Raw genomic sequence first — 20,085 nt, forward strand, 5'->3', positions numbered from 1 at the left:
AATTCTAGAATCTATGTGGAATCCTCTGTGATTCCAGAACATATAATATTGGCGAGGGTATGAAACAGAGCACATAGAAAAGGAACAGCTTTCTTTGTGCCTGCACAGCCTGTACCTGTCACTCCAACGTGTGGAGACCTATGGAAAATGTTATTTTCACAAATTATTTAGGAGCCTTGTTTTGGCACTGTCAGAGTTTGCAAAGTAGATGTCCCACATTTCTGAACACTTAAAGGCAGTTATGTGGCACTGAAAGCCAGAATCTGTGTGTGAGAGGAGTGCACAGGCTGCAGTGGCAGCAGCAGCAGGGAGCTGTCATTCCACCGCCTGCTGCAGAACACGTCAGGGAGTCAGGGCACGGCGAGATGAGTACTGATGGGTCTGTGTAACACTTCCTTCAAGTGATGGCAAGTTAGCACGCAGGTCCAATCAAAGCTTGCAGCACGCGAAAACAAAATCAAAGCAGGGCCCTTGAGGGACTAAATATAGCTCCAAATCTAAACTTTCTGCGGAATGTTAAGAAAAGATGAAATGTACAAGAAAATTGACTTATTCTAATACAGAGTCTAGAGCTATATCTGATTTTTGGACACCTGCCTATCAAGACCCATCTTAACCCTCCAGTTAAGCCTCCAGTGGTTTAGTTAATATTTTTTCTTTCTCCTTAATATGGCTATTACAGTAACTACTTTCAATTTAAATCTGGCAGTACAAGCCATAGTCTGTTGCTATCAAAAAAATGTATTAAACAGGATTACATACTAGATGATGCTACACACCCAGAAAGCATTTGCTGGGAAACTGTGACCTTATAGCTCTGCAAACACTGCAGCATGTGCTATGTATAGATGTATATGTTCTTGAGCTCCTCTGCAAGCACGCACTCTGCCATGGCTTATGTATATATAAATGGATAAGTACCCACACTGTAAGAGAAAAGGAAAATGTGTTTGATCTGTAAGCAAAATAGCAACAGATCAAATCAAGGAAAAGTGAAAGAAGAAAACAAATACATCAGATCTGCAGTGCAGACACATCACTTAGCACTTGGAAAGCTTTACATTAGGCTGCAGCTTCATTTCTTAAAACAATGAGGAACAGGTAGAAGAGCTCTGCAGAAGAACCCCCACTGTTGTCCCAGCTCTGGCTGCAGCAGATCAGGGAGTTTGTTCCTCACCATTGAGAGCTTTCCCTCCCTTTCTTTCACAACCTGCCCCCCTGGCACCACACGCCTGCAGGCTTGGTGCTGGATTTGGTCTGGCATTTCTTCTGCCAGGCCTGCTCTGTTCTGATGGGTGCCAGACTGTTGCTGCAGCTGTAGCTGAGGTCTCAGGACATTGTGCACATATGACCAGACTGAAGATAACAACTGTAAGAGGAAGGAGGAAAAGAAAGAGACTAGAAATCAATGACTTACTGTACCAAGAAAGAACCAATTATTCAGCAAATCTGCTCTTGGTAATTCTGTCACACAACCTCATTCATTAAAGTTCCATCATTAGTTGAATTAACTGTTGCTGTCACAGCAATAATATTCACAATCAGACATTCACATTCTGCAACTACATAGCTTCTATTAGACCCAATTTAGTGATGTCGCCTGCAACTAATGAACTGGTTTGTAGTTTAATTATAGTGCTTACCAGATAATTTATTAGACAGCAATAAAGTTTAGATTTACTTCTCCTGCAATGCTGCTCCATTATTAGATGTATACATGAAGCTGCATTTTGTTCTCAATTACACATGTATAAATCTTGAGAAACTCTAATGAATTAAAAGTTATTTTAAATTGACATGCAGGTACTTTGCATTTGAAAATCTGTAACAAAGCACAGTTTTGTTCCATGTATGTGCATTACTTACAGCACTCCAGGTGGTTACTTTGATAATCATACAGAACATTTTTGTACTGTTGAAATAAAGGCCAATCCTGTTACAGAAAGTGCTTTTATTATAAGAAATTAAATGAACTAAACATTTAGTTCAAAAAGCAGCCTTCAGACAATTCCTGCTATATAGTCAAAGATTATTAACTAAAAAGGAAAACTGCTCTCAAAAAGGTAAAATTTGCCTCAAAACCAACTCAGTAAAATATTAGGAAGCAGAAGCTACTGTATAAAAATCTGAGATCAATTACCAGAGCTCACAGTAAAAGAAGGATTGATTTTTGCAAGCAGATAAGAATAAATACCAAAAAAACCCACAAGGTAAAGTAATGTACTTATTATATTACAATATTGTATGGTTTATCTCTACATAGAACTAAAAGGCTAGATAGGACTCATACTTCAAATTCATTAAAGCCTGAACTGGGACAAACTCAGTACTAACAGATACAACTTCATTTTTTAAATTTTTTTTAATACAGTATAGTGGTGGAATTTTATTGTTGCCTTGATCATGTATAAGCATATATTAGCACTCTTTCACATACCTGCCTTTTAACTAATTAGTGGCATTCAGTAATGAAGACTGTGATCCTGCTCATATCTCAGTGGTAAAAGTTGAGCAGGGGAACTACTGTGAAAGCAAGGAAAATCTTGCATAAGCCCTATAACCCCTCTTTGGGATATGTGGCTTTGGGAATGCCATAGAAAACCTGCTTCACTTCTCTATCAGTTCTCTTTCAGTGAAATGGGGCTTAGAAAACCAACAGTTAAATTACATTGTGGGGAGACTTCCACTGGGGAGGTCACCTTCTATGTGATTCTTCATTAATTCTGGCCTGTTCAATGGCACACTCAGTCACACAAAACAGATTAATCTCTTCAGAGATTTTGAGCAGGATCTGTTCCTAGGGATCCAGGTCTTGAGCTGATGCAGATTATGTAAACCCAAATTACTGAATTTCTCTGTGCATATACCCCATTTACACAAGATACTAATGTTTCCTTTGTCTACTGCTAATACCTGTATGTTTGGACTGTGAATGCTTTCAATCACACTGGTTTCTTGGTTCATTTCTGTAACAGACAAGGTAGTGACAGTGGAACAGGTACATGCCACCAGTATAAAAAAATCTAATTACAGAAATAGTAAAATGGGTTGTTCTGAATGCTGTGTGACATTTTTTAACGTTGAGGAAACAGAATGAAATACATTAATTTTAAAACTGTAGTCTTTTAAAAACATTATGTATTCTTCCCTATGGTTTGCTTTTAGCTCTTAACTTCAATTTTTAATGAACAAGAGATTTTGACTAGAACACCTCATGAGGTCTCAAAGCCCACAGCAGTTTCCATCATATCAGTAACTTCAGCCCAAGCTATGAAACTTTTGTCAGCAGAATGACTTTGAAGTTGCTGGATTTCTGCAAGAAGCATGGTTTTGACCTAAAATTTTAGAAAGGATAAGATGAAGAAAAATCCAAATGGTATCCAACCTGTGCCCCAGTCCTGGAAAGTTGAGTTTTATTTCTCAAACATTATCCTTCCCCTGAAACTGACTCTTTCTTCAAACTAGAGTGCCTTCAAATGGTCTGTGCATCTGCCCACACAGCTGGCAAAGGGCTGACTGCCAGTTTAAGGTGTTACCTCTACACAGATTTTTATTCTATTATTTTATTTATACAGAGCATCCTGTATGTATTGAAGTGGCAGTATGGCCTTGGACAAAACAAAAGGAAAGGAGTATTCTCCTTTCTTTCTCTTTTTAGAAAAGAGAATTCTAAAATACTTGGGGGAGGGCAGGGAGGTTGAAGGAAGTATGTAGGTATGAACACATTCACACAAATACAAAAAATCAATACAAACTAATTTACATTTCAAAGCTGTAGCTGATAGGAAATCAAGAAGTCTTCTGTCCTGAAGATTTAAGTCAGTTGCTCAAGAGCTAGGGGCTCTTTGCCAAGTCAGATCTGAGTTTATATTTCTGATATATATAAAAGCTCAGGAGCCAAACTCACCGGCAGAAGAAGAAACATCTGCCACACACACATCTTCTGTCTGCATATTCCCCATGTCAAACTCCCAACCTTTTTAACCAAATTCCCAGAAACCTCCAATGTGAATGCCATTCCTTGGTGTCATATAACAGTGAAAGGAGAATTAATAATAGAAAAATAGATAAGAAAGAGAGAAAAAAGTGTGTAAGGTGGGGAATGAAACAGTTTGTTTTCACCTCTCAGTATCACTCACCCATACACACACACTGAAAAAATGGCAAGAAGGGCACTCGCAGACCACTACATATTGCACTTGTCAAGAAACAGCCAAGTAGTCAAGAAAATCATGCCTCTCTTATGTCTTGCATTTATATATTGATCATCTATGTGAAGTGACCACATTGCTTTAGTAGGCTCCAGTCACTAATGACCAGTGTCAAATCAGTTACAAAAAGGCAACGATCAAGAAATTATTGGTTTTTTCTTTCTGCACTGAAGTAAAATTCTTGTATTTTCTTTACCTAACTCCTCCACTTCTTACTACCTATTTCTTTAGGCTACTAACTTGTGGCATTTGTCACAGACAGAAAGCACACATTTGGAAATAAGATGCCTGGAAAAAGCTGAATAAAGCTCAAAGAGTTGATCCACTATATCAAAATAGTGATACCAACAAATGACATAGGACAAACTAAAAGTGCATAGAAAGAAAGCAGCATCTTCTCGTCACTGCCCCATTGTCATGTCCTTTAGTGAGTCTCCGGGTTCTTTCAAACCTCTCCTAAGAGTGCAAGAAAGATTTGGACAATGACACTCGTCACCTTCGATGCTGCACTGAGCCCAGTTCCAATTTCTTGCAGTATTCCAGCAGACCTCAGAAATACTAGTGCTTACTGCCTCAGGCTAAACCAAATTACAGAATCTCTTGGTTTCAATTTTCTATTCCACCAGAAGTCCCTACAGCCACAGCTTTCACTGGACTCCCCAGTAATATCTATATGCAGGGTTAATATTAAGGGACAGTTAATACCCTTTATTTCATTTTTGGCCTATCTGCAGTTTAAGATTCACATAAAGTGGCAAAACCAAGAAAACCATGAAATACAGTCAAGTTCCACAAATTGAGTTAGAACTTTTCATCTAAAGTATTCTGGTAATACAGAGATATAAATGATAAAATATGTCAGCTTTCAAGATAAACAAGCAAAACAATTCAAGTAAGAAACCAAGATAAGCTTATGCAGCTTTGGGGTTTTTGGCACCAGTCTCTTGATACACATACAAGCTGAAGTTGAGTTACTTAAATATAAGTTATTGGTCACTTTTAATACATCATATCCATAGGTTCTGTATTTCTATTTCATTTTTTTTTGGTCCAAATTGTTGAATTTGTTGTCATCTAAAATATAAAGCTATTTAGCTATAAACACCTATAGCAATGTTTAGCAAAGCAAAGACCCTCTGTGACTACTGCATAAAATCTCTATTTTGATTTGAGCCATATTGAATTTAACTATTTTAATGATAACTTCTCTCACCAGGAGGTCACGTAATAACTTTCTCAGCCTGTAGGGAGAGAACGCAGCTGGAACTGATACATCACCACCAATACAGTTTTCTGCTTCTCTGCTTTACGCTTTAAGGAAGCATCCTCTTTCACACAGCTCTACCTGTTAAATATTGTGCAAGGATGCCACTCATTTGACTGAAAAAATATGCAGCATAAGGCAGGCGAGCACTACAAAACCACTGATTTTAACTGAAGATACTGAATAGCTCTTCAGAGGTTTGGTTGTTTTAATTCAGCCCCTAGTTTTTATTCCCTCATAAAACAGACCAGGTCAAGCACAAAGCAACTATGTAGCCCATTGCATTCTGCACGTTAATTCAGTGAGCTCAATAAAAGGACTCTGGCAAGCAAACTTATCAATACTTCAGCAAATCTGGAAGACCACCACCAAAGGCAGCAGCCCTTTTCCTTTTCCAGTTTTGTACACAAGTGCAATGTCATGGATCCAGTAGATGTGCATGTGCTTACGAGTCACACAAGGCAATGGCTGGACCAGCCTAAGCAAGAAGAGGACTGGGTTTGTGGTCCCAGCCTATACACCTTTTTTATCTCGTTTTTCAACAAGTATCCTTTCCTACCTCTCCTCTGAAACTTGAAACAAACAAGTGTGCTTTTGCAACTCTTGCCTGTACCATAAACAAAATATACACCCAAAACCGCAAACCAGAACATTACTGCCAAGGTCTGAACAAACACAGAAACAATGACAGTAGATACATAATGATTGTTATTTTCTACTCATACCCTTCATACTACACATCTGCCAAAAAGTTACTTTATTTGCAAAGCTTAAAATTCTTGAAAAGCCAAAAGCACTTTGGAGACTTCCTTCATCTCTGAGTATTGGATTACAGTACATGCACACAACTGACTGACAAGTGAAAAACAAAAAAAATATTATTTATGCTTGCATAAGATCAAAAGCACATACAGCAATTATTTCTGACAATATGAGGACAATATCAGGAATATTCCTGAACAGCCATCCCGTGGAATTGGACTGGAAAGGGAGGGCTCATTTTCAGCCCTTGTACAGAGGCTTGGAAGTATCCCTAATCCTTCCCAGAGCACAAGAAAACATAAGCACTGGAAAGACCTGGCTTCAAATGCTGGCTCTGATGATTTCAGATGAGTCAACATTTCATCCAACATTGAATGTGGGAGATTTTTTTTTTGTAAGCAGCACAAAGCAACTGAAGAAATGCAGTTTCAGAAAGTGACTGCTGACAATCAACCTCCTGAGCCTGCAGGACCCTCCAGAGTGGTGAGAGACACACTGCCTGCAGCAGAATGGCACAAATGCTACAGGCTGGCCCCTGCTTCAACACAACAAATATTTGGGATTTATTCCTTATTACTGCTACTCTCATTTAAAATCCTTTTGGAAAAAAGCAATAGATTTCCCTTTAGGTGCCTTCCTTCTATATTGTAAATGGAAGCATATAAAGAGTTTTACTTATACTTTTCATTTCTGATTTTAATTTCTAATGGTCCTTCACTGCCTCTGGGATGTCAGGCACAGTACAAGATACTGTGCAGTCTGCAATGTGTCCAGGTTCTGCCCATCTCAGCACACCACATATCTCTCCCAGCTACACCTACTGCAGGGAGCAATTTATTTCAAAACATTTTAAACTACCATACTTGTTTGTTTGTCTCCATATCCTTTACCTCTGTTCTACTCATTCCTGGTGAACTAGCTCAGTGGCTTAGAGCATGGGGCTAATAATGCCAAGGAACACATGGAACACACAAGGCTAAGCTGTGACTTCAAAAGCTGATTTAATGTTCTTACGGTACACACTGTGCATACCTAGATTTCAAAAGACTAATGAGATGGACAAATAAGGTCGGTCTTAGCAAAAGTTGGAAGTTATTCCAAGTGAGGATATCTTGAGTAAGGTGCCAGCCAGAGTTCAGACATCGTGCTGCCACAAGCCCTGCGTCAACACTTTACCTCTCTGTGTGTCAGTGCAGCAAATAGCTTAAATGAATTGCATCGAAGAGGGCACACAGCTGTGTAAATCTGCACCCTCTGGGCATAGAGTGCTTACAGCAGTAAATGCCTGGAGTAAAGCAGAGGTGCCCCAAATACACCGGGGAATGAGCAATACCTTTGTTAGACCTGCGATACTACTCAATGCAACTGAAGATCAGAGAGTTCAGGTTTTACCAAACAAGAAACACATTTGACCTGGAGAGCATTATTCAGGATGTCATGGTACTCATTAGGTGTAAATCTACAGTAATTCTATAAGAGAAGCTGGAATAACAGCAGTTTAAGAAGGCAAGATTTAGAAAAGAATTAGGCAATCTCCTTGGTTTGTTTTGCATGGACTAATTAACAATAATTGCAATCTGTACTAATGAGGCAGGTGTTACCTAAGTGTAAGCAGCAAAAAACCAACCTCCTAAGCAATTCTCTGTCTAAACATTAGGTCTTCTTCAAATTTAAAGATACATTCCATACCATTTTATTTTAATTACCCATAAGCAACAGGGGGGGAAACCACTCACATCTTAGTAAGTCCAAATTTCACTAGTACACAGATGAGTTACAAAGACCTCCGTAACACAGCTCAGGATGGAAATTCTGAGAAGCTGTTGAATCTAATGACGCAACAGAGAGATTAAATTTACCTCACAAACCATTCAAATCTGGATGGAGACAGATGGAGGAAGTATATCAAATGTTGGTATTTCAGGGGAAAATTTTTAAATAGTGAAAACATGATTACAATATCAATTTAGAAAATATAAAATCTACTGAAGTCTTACTTCCTTAGTCCACAGAGGCTGCAAATGCAACTGTTGAAGGATTGATGCTACAATTAAATTGTGGAGATATTCTGGATTCATATATTACAAATGTTTCTGCCCAGCTGCTCTATACCCCATGAAAAAAGAGCTGAGCTTCATTGTCCATCCACAGGACCTGGCTTCAAATCCTGGCTTCAAGGGCTGGCTCCAATTCCTCTTCTTTCTGAGACTCTGGAAAACAATTTAACTCTTAATGGCCCAGTACTAATGCCGACTAATCCTGCACAAACCCTCTGATCTATCACAATTCAACTCATGAATTCTTTTGGAGCATGCAAGTTAACCCGATACTATTTTCTGCTCATCCACTGGGATTACAAAAAAAATCACTCAACAATCTCCTGTCTCCTCCCAAGAGCAAGTCTTGAGTAGGCACAGAGTCACAGCCTCAGCTCTACCCAACAGCTGTCCTTGGAAAGAATTGGAACCCAGCAGACAGCATGTTGCCCTGCCTGCTCCATCACCCAGGCACAAGGTGGGGCAAACCAGGAGCTGGAGCCAACTGCAGCTGACCATAGCATAAAACAGGCCCCGGTCTTGGTCAAATATTGTTGTCTCAATCTCCCTGCTTTACACTGCAAACCTAAAATTACTTTGCTTCATCCTCTGGACAACCATGATCTGTGTTATTTAGTGAATGGGAACTACATACCCTAGTGTACAAATCTGTAACACTACCCTGGTTCTTGTCACTGCACTCAAAGTGATACAGAGCCAAGAAAAAGTAAGCAAAATTCTTCTCCCATCTTGCCACTTCTTCAGCTACTCCAAATATTAGCTCTGCAGAAGTTCATATAGATAACACACACACACACAAAAGTTAAAAACCTGTGCTTTTACCTTTTGCTTGAATTTGTCATGCTTTGGTTTCCAGCCAAATGTTCTTGCCATGTCTTTGACAACAGGATTGAAGATCCCTCTACTCTCAAAAATTATTCCCTCTGTGGGTAATTATAGTTGTCACACCATTCAAAAACCTTCTAAGTGCTCACTTCTACCATAATAATTTAACAAATAAAACTAGTCAGGTTTTACTTTTTCAAAGTAGGTGTTTGTAGACAAAAATTGACTTCTTCATATTAAAAACAGGGGGGAAAATCCCAAAGTTTTGGAAGAGAGGTTGGGAGATTTTGTTACTTGCTTTGACAAACCTTATAGTCTCCTTTTTTTCTCTTTTCTGTAGTTGGGTTTTTTCATTCTTTTCCCAGATCCTTTCATTTCTCGTAGTCAAATCAAAAAGTAGGAGGCAGACAGATGAAAATTCATTTACAATTCAAATACTTAATTATAAGCCCACAAAATGTAAAACTTTCTCTTGAAATTTTCAAACTTTTAATAGTACAAAAACTCAAAGCATGAAAGGGTTGCTTTTCTCTTTGTTAAAACAGCTCTGTATCTGGGCAAGTTACAGTCTCATTAAAATTATACTCTTGAAATTAAAATATATAAACATATATTTTTGAAGGCATATTCTCCTCTACTACTTAGCCCCTGAAATGCACTTTGCCTCCTTTCTTTTCTTAATTTTCCTTCTATTTTCATTGCTTCTGATGTTTGACTGTAAGTTATTCTGCTGTTTTAAGACACAAAGAAAAACATTCAAATGCCACTGAAGGATAAATGTATACAGAAAAACAATCATGAGCATTATAAATTTATTACCTCTAGCTGTATAACAAGATGACCTTATTTGCAATATATCATATTCATTGGCTGTTACATAGTGTCCTTTGAAATCTGTTAATTCTGCAGTAATGTCTTAATAATATCAAACTGTGTCTATTACAAAGCATATATATTATCTCATGTATTGAAATAACTTCTCATTACAGCATTTCCTAACTCCTACATCCCCATTTGACAAACATTTAAACAATTTTTACCTCATATTTTAAAGTATGGCTGACAAATGCAGAAGATGAATACTTCCAGGAAAACAGGGGAATAGTAATGAGTATGCTTCTTATCTATGACATTGCATTTTTCTGTTTTCATTGTTCACAGTGCTAATACAGTGCTGCTTCAAAATGCAGTTACTGATAGATGCAAATCACTAACAATGACATGTTCTTCTTTTCATGTCCTCCCTTAAATCTGAGTATTTTTAAAACTAAATTGTACTTTAAATATGAGCAGTATCAGAAAGCCAATCAGGAGAAGAAATCTAGGCTTTATTTTTCCTGTTTCCTCACCCAGAAAAATTGCCAAAAGCATAAATAAATGCTTGATTTAATTAATTAATTAATTAATAAAATCACTTTCCTGCTATCAGTAACAGGAATAAATGAGCTTGGTATTCCAATCAAAATGAAATTTTAAGAACAGAAAGTAGAGGGAGGGAATAAATATGGAAGCCCACAAGAAATTACTGAGGTCACCTTCTGAACCACACAGATTTTTCTGACAACAAACCTACCGTAATCTAGAACAGAGGTTGACAATGATGTTCCTGTGGTCACAATACTCCACTGTATCAGCCAAATTAGTGTTTCTTTTATTCATAATGTCCTTGCGTTTTGCTGTCCAAAGTCACTTAGGTGAATTTACTGAATATATTTTCACAACAGTAGATCAATTGGAAAGGCTTAGGAGCATATAATTATTCCATATCATTGCATTTTACTGCTGTGATAGGACAAACTTATCCAAAGGGGAAAAAAAAAGGATCCATTTCAGAGCACAGAAGGTTTATTTCTTTCTATTTCTGTTTTTTTTTTCCTAAATGTCCCTGGCTTTTATACTTTCATAAGTAAAATGATTCACTGCAGGAAATGAAGCGATAGTGCAGCTTCACGACATTTTGAAGCTACAGCTGTTTCAATAACAAGAGTTTTAGCCCTGAACGTACTAGTAGCACTTGGAGCTGAAAGCATCTATTGAGTGAGGAAGGTCTTGACCCTTTGCTCAGTGACTTCAAAGTTGTGAGTCATATGGCCCAAAAAGAATCCCTGAAGTCTTTAGAAATAACAGTGTAACATAACCATTGTGCTACAAATGGCTTCTGTAAAAAAGCACATCTATCATTATGCACCAAACTACATAAATGAGTCTGAAAAACTTAACCACACTTTTCAAAGGTTAAATGCAAAGAAGTAGAAAGCTGCAGGCCTGGACAGCTCAGTCTCCCTGATGGGAGAGGAGCTGGTTCAGTCCCACTGCCATCTGCAGCACAGGCAGGTTCTGGGCTGTGCTCTCCTCACTAGAACATCATTTGCTAATATCTACATGAATTGCTTTCTCAAAGGAGAACAGTTAGGAATCACAATTACTAACAACTGTACTGTCTTCCATCTTCTCCAGCAAAGACTGCTTCATTTACCAATTAGAGAATACTCTTTCTTTGCCTCTTAACAAACCTTTTCTCATAGTTTCAGTGGGAGCTTCCATCTTGGAAGGAAATACCTGCAAGTGTTGCTGATCAACTGTACAAGAGGTAACAGCTACTGTGAGCCCAGTCTCATGTCCAATATAATGAAGGTAGAAGGGGGAAATATATTTTAATTACCTGTATAAAATATAATTAAGATGGAGGCAAGAACATCTCCATAAACAAAACAAGAAAAAACATATTAAAAAATAAAAAGAGGGAACTAGGAAAAAGGTTGAGAAAATCAATTATCTAGAAAAAAATTAGTAATATCAGTTCCAGTGAAGGAAGAGGTAAATAACTGGAAAGGAGACAAAACAAAGGAGAAAAATACTGCAAGCAGCAATATCAAAGGCAGGAAAACTGCTATGAAACAGAACAAAGGAGACTCTGGGGAAGAAAGGATGGTAATGAATGCTTACTCAACCCAAGAGCTGTGAACATTAGGTATTGGTCTAAACAGATAGTACCAATGTTTAAAAAGTATTTATATAAGAATTTAATCAACAAACATGTTTCTATCCTGTAATTGATGGTTTATGTAACATCTTTATTAGAAATCGAAGCAGTTAAAACAGATGTCTGTGGGTAGCCCAGCATCACTGAGGGTGGACACTGGAACAACCTGAGAAAAAGTCCTAAATCCAAGCAATACAACAAATTCCAGCAATACAACAAAGGAAAGCCACAGTAATGAAATGCACTCTGGAAAGATTCAGTGAATTCACAATCAGCTTTGACTCCTCAGGGAAAGACATCATCTCCTTATGGTCATATGGACTGCTTGATTAAAATCTTTTGCGCACTATTATGGAAAAGATGCACTTTGATCTGTGAACCAAGTTCCTTTCCAGTGAAGAGGCATTGGTTAACTGTATCCTGAAGTACTTTAGTTCTAAGAGAATTTGAGTAATTCATGATTCTTTTAAGATACATGAATACTAAAGAATGCAACCAAAACTTTGTCTTCCTTTAGATGGGTTTTTTAATTCAACAAATCCACACCAATTAAAAAAAAAAAAAAAAACCATGATAAAGCTGAATCTGAGGTGAAAAGACCTATTTTTCAAATAGGCCATGAATAATAAAATGTTCCCCAAAAGGACTGGCTTGCCAGACATGCAAGGGCCAGATGAAACTGTCTGATGACATGATGACAGCCAATCCTTAATTTTCCTGCCCACAGCAGACTCTAAAGGGTTAAGTAAATGAGGATTTTTCCTATTCAAAACTCTGTGCAAACCTATTTCCTTACCCAGAACATCTCATGCATTGTGTTAGAGCACAATGAAAGTATTCAGAAATTCTTGTGATTCATTCATTTTCTGTCACTGGTCTTAGGCTGCTGGCTAGGAAAGTGTTACTGTGGAATAACACAAGTGCTCTGATTAAAATTACTTTGGGTCTTTAATTCACCTCTTCTGGACTTAGGGTGACACAAGCTGAAGCAGAATCTAGCCTCTTCCATTTCTCACATCCTTAAAATAAATCTGTGAAATATGGCTTCATCACCCTTTTCATGAGATATAGGAGCAATACCAGGCTAGATCATTAATGTCAGAGAGTGGCTAAAGCCCAAAGCAATACAATGATTTTGTCCAGCTGAGCGATCAGGTCTATTGTTCTGTAAGGATCTAAAAGGTAAAAAAACTTTCCATTCTGGAAGGATGCTGCTATCAAATGTGCATCAGCTTCTTCTGATTTAAACATCCATTTGCATCTGAAAAGATTCTAAATTATATGTGTGCTTCACATGCAGTGCTTCACAGTAATCAAATAACAGGGCTAAGAATGACATAGATGCTTCAGTGCTACACATGAGTGCTTATGGTTTATGATACCACAGAGTTACCTATCTGCAATTAAAGATGATCTAGAAAACCACTGCAAGCCCCTATGCCCCCAGAAAAGCTGGGAATAAGCTAATATAGCTGCATGGGCAGGGAAGTGTCTCATGGACAGCAGCTTGTGGCTCCATCTCAGCTCACCAGGCCTCCAACTATGATCTCCTCAATCTTGCTCCTGGGTCAGGTATCTACATAACAAATAATCTGAACTGTAGGTTCTGACTTGGTTTATTTAGAATATGCCAGGAAAAAGAAGAAACTGCTTACAAAAACAAAACTACAGGGAAAAGAAGAAACTTTTTACAAAAAAAAAAAAACCTACAGAAGATAGAATTAATTCATTCCAGGTTTGGATTCAGGCTGATCCAACAAGCCTACCTTTGTCCCACATATTTTGGGAGGATGGAAAATTTGCTTACTCTTGCCCTCAGGAAGGGAAAATTGTGTATTAGAATGTTGGGTGAGCAAAATAAGGAGCTTGTGTCCAAAGTGTTTCTCAGACTGCAAAAACCAAAGCTCTAAAAGATTATGGTATCTCCCTGCTGGAAGACAAAAACTATGTTCTTTCATAAAAGATGCTGTTACAAAGAGGATTTTCTGCTACATACACACATCATTCCAATTTTGATGAAAGTCTCATAAATAAAATTAACAAAACTGTCTCTCTCCCTGGCAGGTCATTTTTTATCATACCCAAATTTCTTACCAAGTAGCAATTACCAAGCCACATTGCCTCTAAGTGCACCCAACAGTCACAGACTACAGGATGACATATTATACCCATGAATACCTCACAATTGAAATACATTTTCCCTATGGGACTACATCACTGCTTGATTTAATTTTTCCTGACATTTGGCCTGGAGCTTCTTTAAAGAAATGAACTTAGGATGGCTTTGCTGACAGCAAAGGACAAGCCATGGCTATATACTGAAATCCTACTTAAATCATGCACACTACCCTTTTAAAACACTGATCCTGCATAAACTGCAGGGCAGTCACTGGGATCTATTAGTCAGAGTTCATATTCTACTGTTTGAGGATGAGCTATAGGTCCACATAAGCAGTACAAAAGGTCCAGCATAAATCATACAACTGCAAAGGAATAAACAGCTTCACCAGTGACAAATTTATCGACGTGGAAGGAGATATGCCAACTCGTCAGAATCTCTACGAAGGTTTTTTACAGCCTCAGGAGTTCTTACTATGAATCATCCATATTCTGGTTTGGATTGGTTTCTTCTTCCTTTTCCTCCACAATGTTCACTAAAAAAATGGTACCTAAAAAGATTCAATTTCAAGAGAGAGAGGCAAAGGGAGAACCTTACTGTAAACGGAGGGAAAAGAGACAGGTTAGGAATTAGGACACTACAGTCTTTCTAATAAATCTCCTGTCTGAAGAGCAGCCAAAAAAGTCTACATTCATTCCCCAATTAGGTTATATATTTCTCTTTAACATTATGAAGCTGTTGTTAATGTTATGAAGTTTTGTGTCTCTTCAAATACTAATGTCTATTTTAAGTGACACATTGACAAGTTCAGAGAAGGAAGTGCTCTGGCTTTGACAGAGGCACAGCAATGCCATCTATGGAGTATTTTCAATGGTTTCATGACAGTGTCTCAATCCTGTGCCTGAGAACAAAACTGTAGCTGTGTGATCTCCACTTCTCCTGGAATCCTTGGTTTCAGTATTGAGGGGAACTGAACATATCATAAGGAGGAAAACTACCTAGTTTTAACTGTGTAGAGCTCAAAGACATTATTTGTATTTTAATGATCTCAAAAATACATAGAAATGGTTCCCCAAAAAAAAAAAATTATGGAAAATATTAAAATTAAGAATGAATTGATGAATTAGGCCCCAGCCTCATTCCTCTGAGGACAGTGTTCTCCGAGCTCCACATCATCACCTCACAGCGGTCTAACAATAAATGCTCCTCAACACAAACCCATCCAAGGTTGGCATTCCACCAAGACATCAAGTAACAGCCTGTATCCCAACAGGAGCAGAAAGTATTTCATCCATAAGCAGACTGGTCACCCAGGAAGCAGTGAAACACTGAGACAAGTTACAGCAAGACTTGGAGATACCATTACACTCTGTGCAGTCTAGGTTTTGTGACTCTCCTTGGACATTTTGAAGCATTTAATCTAAAGATAAGTTTTTCAGTCATTTTGTAATCTGTTCCACACAATTATCTCTAAACTCAATTTTTTTCTCATGCTCTTTTATTTTCCTCCCAATCCTCTTTTCTCTGCCCTCTAGAGCAGCTTGTCCATCTGCAGCACAGAAGAACACAGGCATGGAATAACCCATTTCTGGGTTAAAAATGGTTAGTTCAGGATTAAAAGTGGCCACGGTGGACCAATCTTTGAATACATGAATCTTTGAATAAGTGACAAAATGCTTAAAAGCAGCTTAGACCTGTCCCATGAAGAGGAAAACAGGGAAATTGGATAATTTCAAATGCCCACTATGCACATTTCTCATTCTTTCATATGCACAGCCTGCTCATTTGTAGAAACCATGGGACAATATGCTCCAGGATTAGGCCTCAAGAATACTCGCTTTCCCTTTTTCGTACATCTACAGGATTGCCAATGTTCTTGTTGTCAGGGTATCTTTTGTACCCTGAGCAATATTTTAGAACATGGAGAAACAATCCCATGCAATTGAGTTCCTGCTTATTACACAACCCTTGGATGAAATGTTCTCACTGAAAACATGAAATTAAGTTAATGTAAATTACCAGTAAGTAAAGAAATTGAAAGATTTCTGAGATAGAAAGATTACCTGCATGAGCCATTTTTCACACACTGTTGGTGAATTTTGTATGTTTTGAAAAAAAAAATTCTACCCACCTTCAAAAATAAGTGAAAAAGTTTCAATTCAATCTCTGAAAATATTTCATTTTGAAGAGGCAAAAAAATGCCTTTTAAGCGTTTAGGTTTGCACAAAGAACCTAGTCTGAATCATACTCTCAAGAACAAACAACAGCTTCTTCCAGTTCAAATGAACTGAATTATTTTTCAAAAACTCCATTCTTTTTGCTGAGCTCTTACTCTCTCTATTCTGTCCCTCTGGCACACCTGATCCGTGTCTCCCTTTGCCCGTGTTACTCTCATAAATGACGATTTTCGCTCTCCAATACTGTAACTCAATCTCCTCATCTTTCCCTAGGTTTCTTTTGCTTGAGGCAGTCAGAACTAAGACAGATTATTTTAAGACCCACATTTTTTCCTAGATATGTAGCAGACTCTTGGTGTGACCAAAGCAAGTCTTTCAGCTCTCTGCTTCCATCTCATATATTTAGGAGAGGACATCAGGCAAGGACAGTCCCTCCATCACAACTCTTCATGTTCAGTAGAACCATGGCCTCATTAAAGGACCCAAATGAAAATATTTCTGTGTCAGATTTTAAATTCAAACATGATTTGGTTTGCAAAATGGTAAGCAAATTTGTTCCTTAACAACACTGTAAACCTTTTAAATCATGTGTAAAGCAGCAGAACAAACCTCTACATTGCTAGGGCAGAATTAGATATCTTAGTGCCAACTCTGGTCCATTAGATTTTAATTGGCTCCAGCTGGCAGTCCCATAAACTATAACATTTTTTACCTGCAGCTGAGCAGCTGTCCACACAAAGTGAAGAAAAAACTTTCCTACTCAGGAAAAAGAAGAAAATATGTTGCCTGTTACTTCTTCCTTACAGCTTACAAATACAGAACTAAGTGTAGCCAGTGTACCTGATTAAATAGCTCCTTCAGAGTTCCTTTTTATCCAAAATCTAAATAACCTCAAAACCTTAAATTCTGCAATGTATTTACACAAAGAGAGTCAGTCATTCAAACACAATTCTTCAAGCAATCTGTATAACACTGTACAAGTGAGAGAGTTAAATTTAACTCAGAATCTTAATATGAACTCAGAAACAGAAATGATCAGGCTTTTTCCAGCTCTCAGCCTCTGCTTCACCTGCCTGGCTAGATGCATTATGGGGCAGAGCACATCACTGCTTCTTGGGGGCAAACTCAACAGGCATTACAGCTCAGACTTTAGAATTCATTGAAGTTTTCCCACTCAGGTAAAAAGGATTTAGTCACAGAAATGATGAATTGAATTAGTTCTGCCACTACAACCATGAAGTGCAATTTTAGTGAAGTACAGACAATTGCCCACATATTGCCTATGTATGAAGATAGAGACACAAATACCAATTACAAACAGTTCACAAAACTTACAGCAGCTTCATCAAATTCTTGTCTCATTGTAGTAAATCCAGAGTAACTAGCAAACCAAAGAGACATTCCAGATTTCCACTAAGAATAACCAGGATGACAACTCGGTCTGCTAGATTCCAACTGTACTATTTCCTTTTCCTTCCTTTATTTCTCTTTGAGAAAAAATAAGGAGGGAAAAAAAACCAACAGAATTTCAGTCTGAGCTGCAAATCAAGTCTTTTCAGCAAAAGAGTCTCACCTGTATTACTGCTAACAGTGTTAGTAACAGACAGTAACATGGTACTATCTCCTGCAATCCACCTCTGAGAGGAGAGGGTGGGAGCTGGGCAAGCCTTTCAGATACACCATAGCATTCCCCAGGGCCACTGCTGAGCCCCCTCTCCACCAGAGCAGTACAAGAACAATCCTGCTGAGGTCTGCAGGCACTGCCAATGACCAGCACACAAAGAGCTGCAAAAATCCCCCTTTGCCAGCTGATATGTACAACACCTCTAAGAGGAATGTCACCAACTCCCCTTTAAAATCTTGAAACTCATATGGGTGTTGTGTTGTCCCCCTGCTGAGCACACAAGCCCCATTCTCCCGCCTCCCCTGCTCCTGCTCTTCTCCCGATGCCACAAAGGTCTGTTGAACCAGGGAAACCACACTGAAACATGAACACCTGCAGGGGTGTGCAGGCCTTCAGAGCTTGAGGCCTCAAAGATTTTCCCTGCTCGGGGAGCACCCAGGAGGATGTGAGGCTCAGCTTCCCACCCCGCTCAGAAATGAGCAGCCTCACACTCTGGCATCCTTCCTCCCTATACACGTGCCGGCAATAAAGCAAACAGTCAGAGCTATTTAAAAAATTACTCTAATGATGTAAATTAGACAAACATTAATAAACTCAGCAGGTTATTTCCCTACTGGAAAAACCACCATAGATCAGAACAGCTCTCACATCAATGATTCATATTGTTATACAAGGCCTGTGTCTGGAAATAAAAGTTCCACATGAGACTTGCACTGAAAACGCCTTATCCGTCAGGACCGCCTTTATTATTTCTGAAGTACAAAGAGGCCAATAAAAGAGCCGTATTAAAACAGGGCCCCTGTTACCAGAGTGCTGTGATTAAATGTTTGACTTACAGTTTGCTTCATCAAGCAAAGCAAACACCATCAGCTTTGCAGCTTTCTGAACTTTGAGTAATTTTTTAACATTAGGGCTGAACCAAACCTGCTCATGTCCTGCAAGCCTGGAAACAGCAGATAATGCAATCCTGCAGGTCATACTTTATCCTACTGTAAATTGTTAGCTGCCTGATTATATAAGGGTTAATTTACCATTAGGGCAATCTCTTAAAGCCAAACAACAGAGAGACTGAAGAATCACAGGTTTTGTTCTTGATAAAGAAGGTTTATGCCAGACAGTTACTTCTCATTTTAAAAGAAACACATTATCTTATATTAAAATTGAATCAAAGAATTCTCAAATTCCTAATATTTTTGGTTAATGATGTCATTTCTATATGTGAAATAATACATGATTCTCAAAAGAAGAACACTAAGGAACTACAGACTAACAGCCAAAAGACACCAAAGTTAAAATACTTTCTTCCTACCTTCATACTGGAGAAAAACTTAAGCATGAAGAGAAGCTCCTCAAACACCTGTAACAGAATCCACATCAATGGGACTATCAGCATGTCAGTGGTGGGTGAGGCTCCCAAGCACCTGCCAGCAGTGGTCTACCCTTCCAAGGCTTTCTCCAAATATACTGGCACAGCTAATCCTGACTTTGGGGTTTTGATGACCATTTCAGACTTGAGATCTCTCTATCCCAACACTATCTTCTGCAGTATCTTATTATGAATGATTAATTCTATGCTAGAAACAAAAAATTATGGAAGCAGACCAAACTACCAGTCCAAACACTGCTTTTAAATCTGATGTCAGCAACCAGCACACAATGCTAAACAGCACTAGACTGTGTTTCTTCACAGGCTGGATAACTTTAGACTGCTACAGTGAGATCTTTACTGACTTGGTAAAAGAATTTTTGCCTCCTGCTTCCTTCACACTCTATTCAGAAATTTAAATTTAAAAGCAGAATCTTACCCTAAGGTCTAGAGGGATGGTGCAGGCTCGGGTTTTACTGAATGCATTGTCATCCACATCTTTCCACCCCTAAGAGAGGAGTGCCTTCATGAGGAGTGTGGGGAACTTTGCGCGAGAGACAGATTTTACAATTTTCACTTTGTTAAGTCACAAATAAAAGTAGTGCGTGCTGTTCCTTCTGCCTGCAACTTGTAAGTAAAAGAAAGTTTTAGGAGGTAATTTAGCCACTGTTCCTCACATACATTTTAGCTGTTCTGT

The 20,085-nt window shown here is 38.4% G+C and overlaps 1 protein-coding gene across 6 annotated transcripts in view; it reads right to left on the reverse strand.

Moving 5' to 3' along the window:
- Positions 1 to 20,085, reverse strand: part of SORCS2 (sortilin related VPS10 domain containing receptor 2) — a 540,320-nt gene that overhangs the window by 434,589 nt on the left and 85,646 nt on the right. The gene's annotated exons all lie outside the window — the stretch shown is intronic.

Source organism: Anomalospiza imberbis, chromosome 4 (genome assembly GCF_031753505.1).
Source record: "Anomalospiza imberbis isolate Cuckoo-Finch-1a 21T00152 chromosome 4, ASM3175350v1, whole genome shotgun sequence".
Classification (NCBI taxonomy): Eukaryota; Metazoa; Chordata; class Aves; order Passeriformes; family Viduidae; genus Anomalospiza; species Anomalospiza imberbis.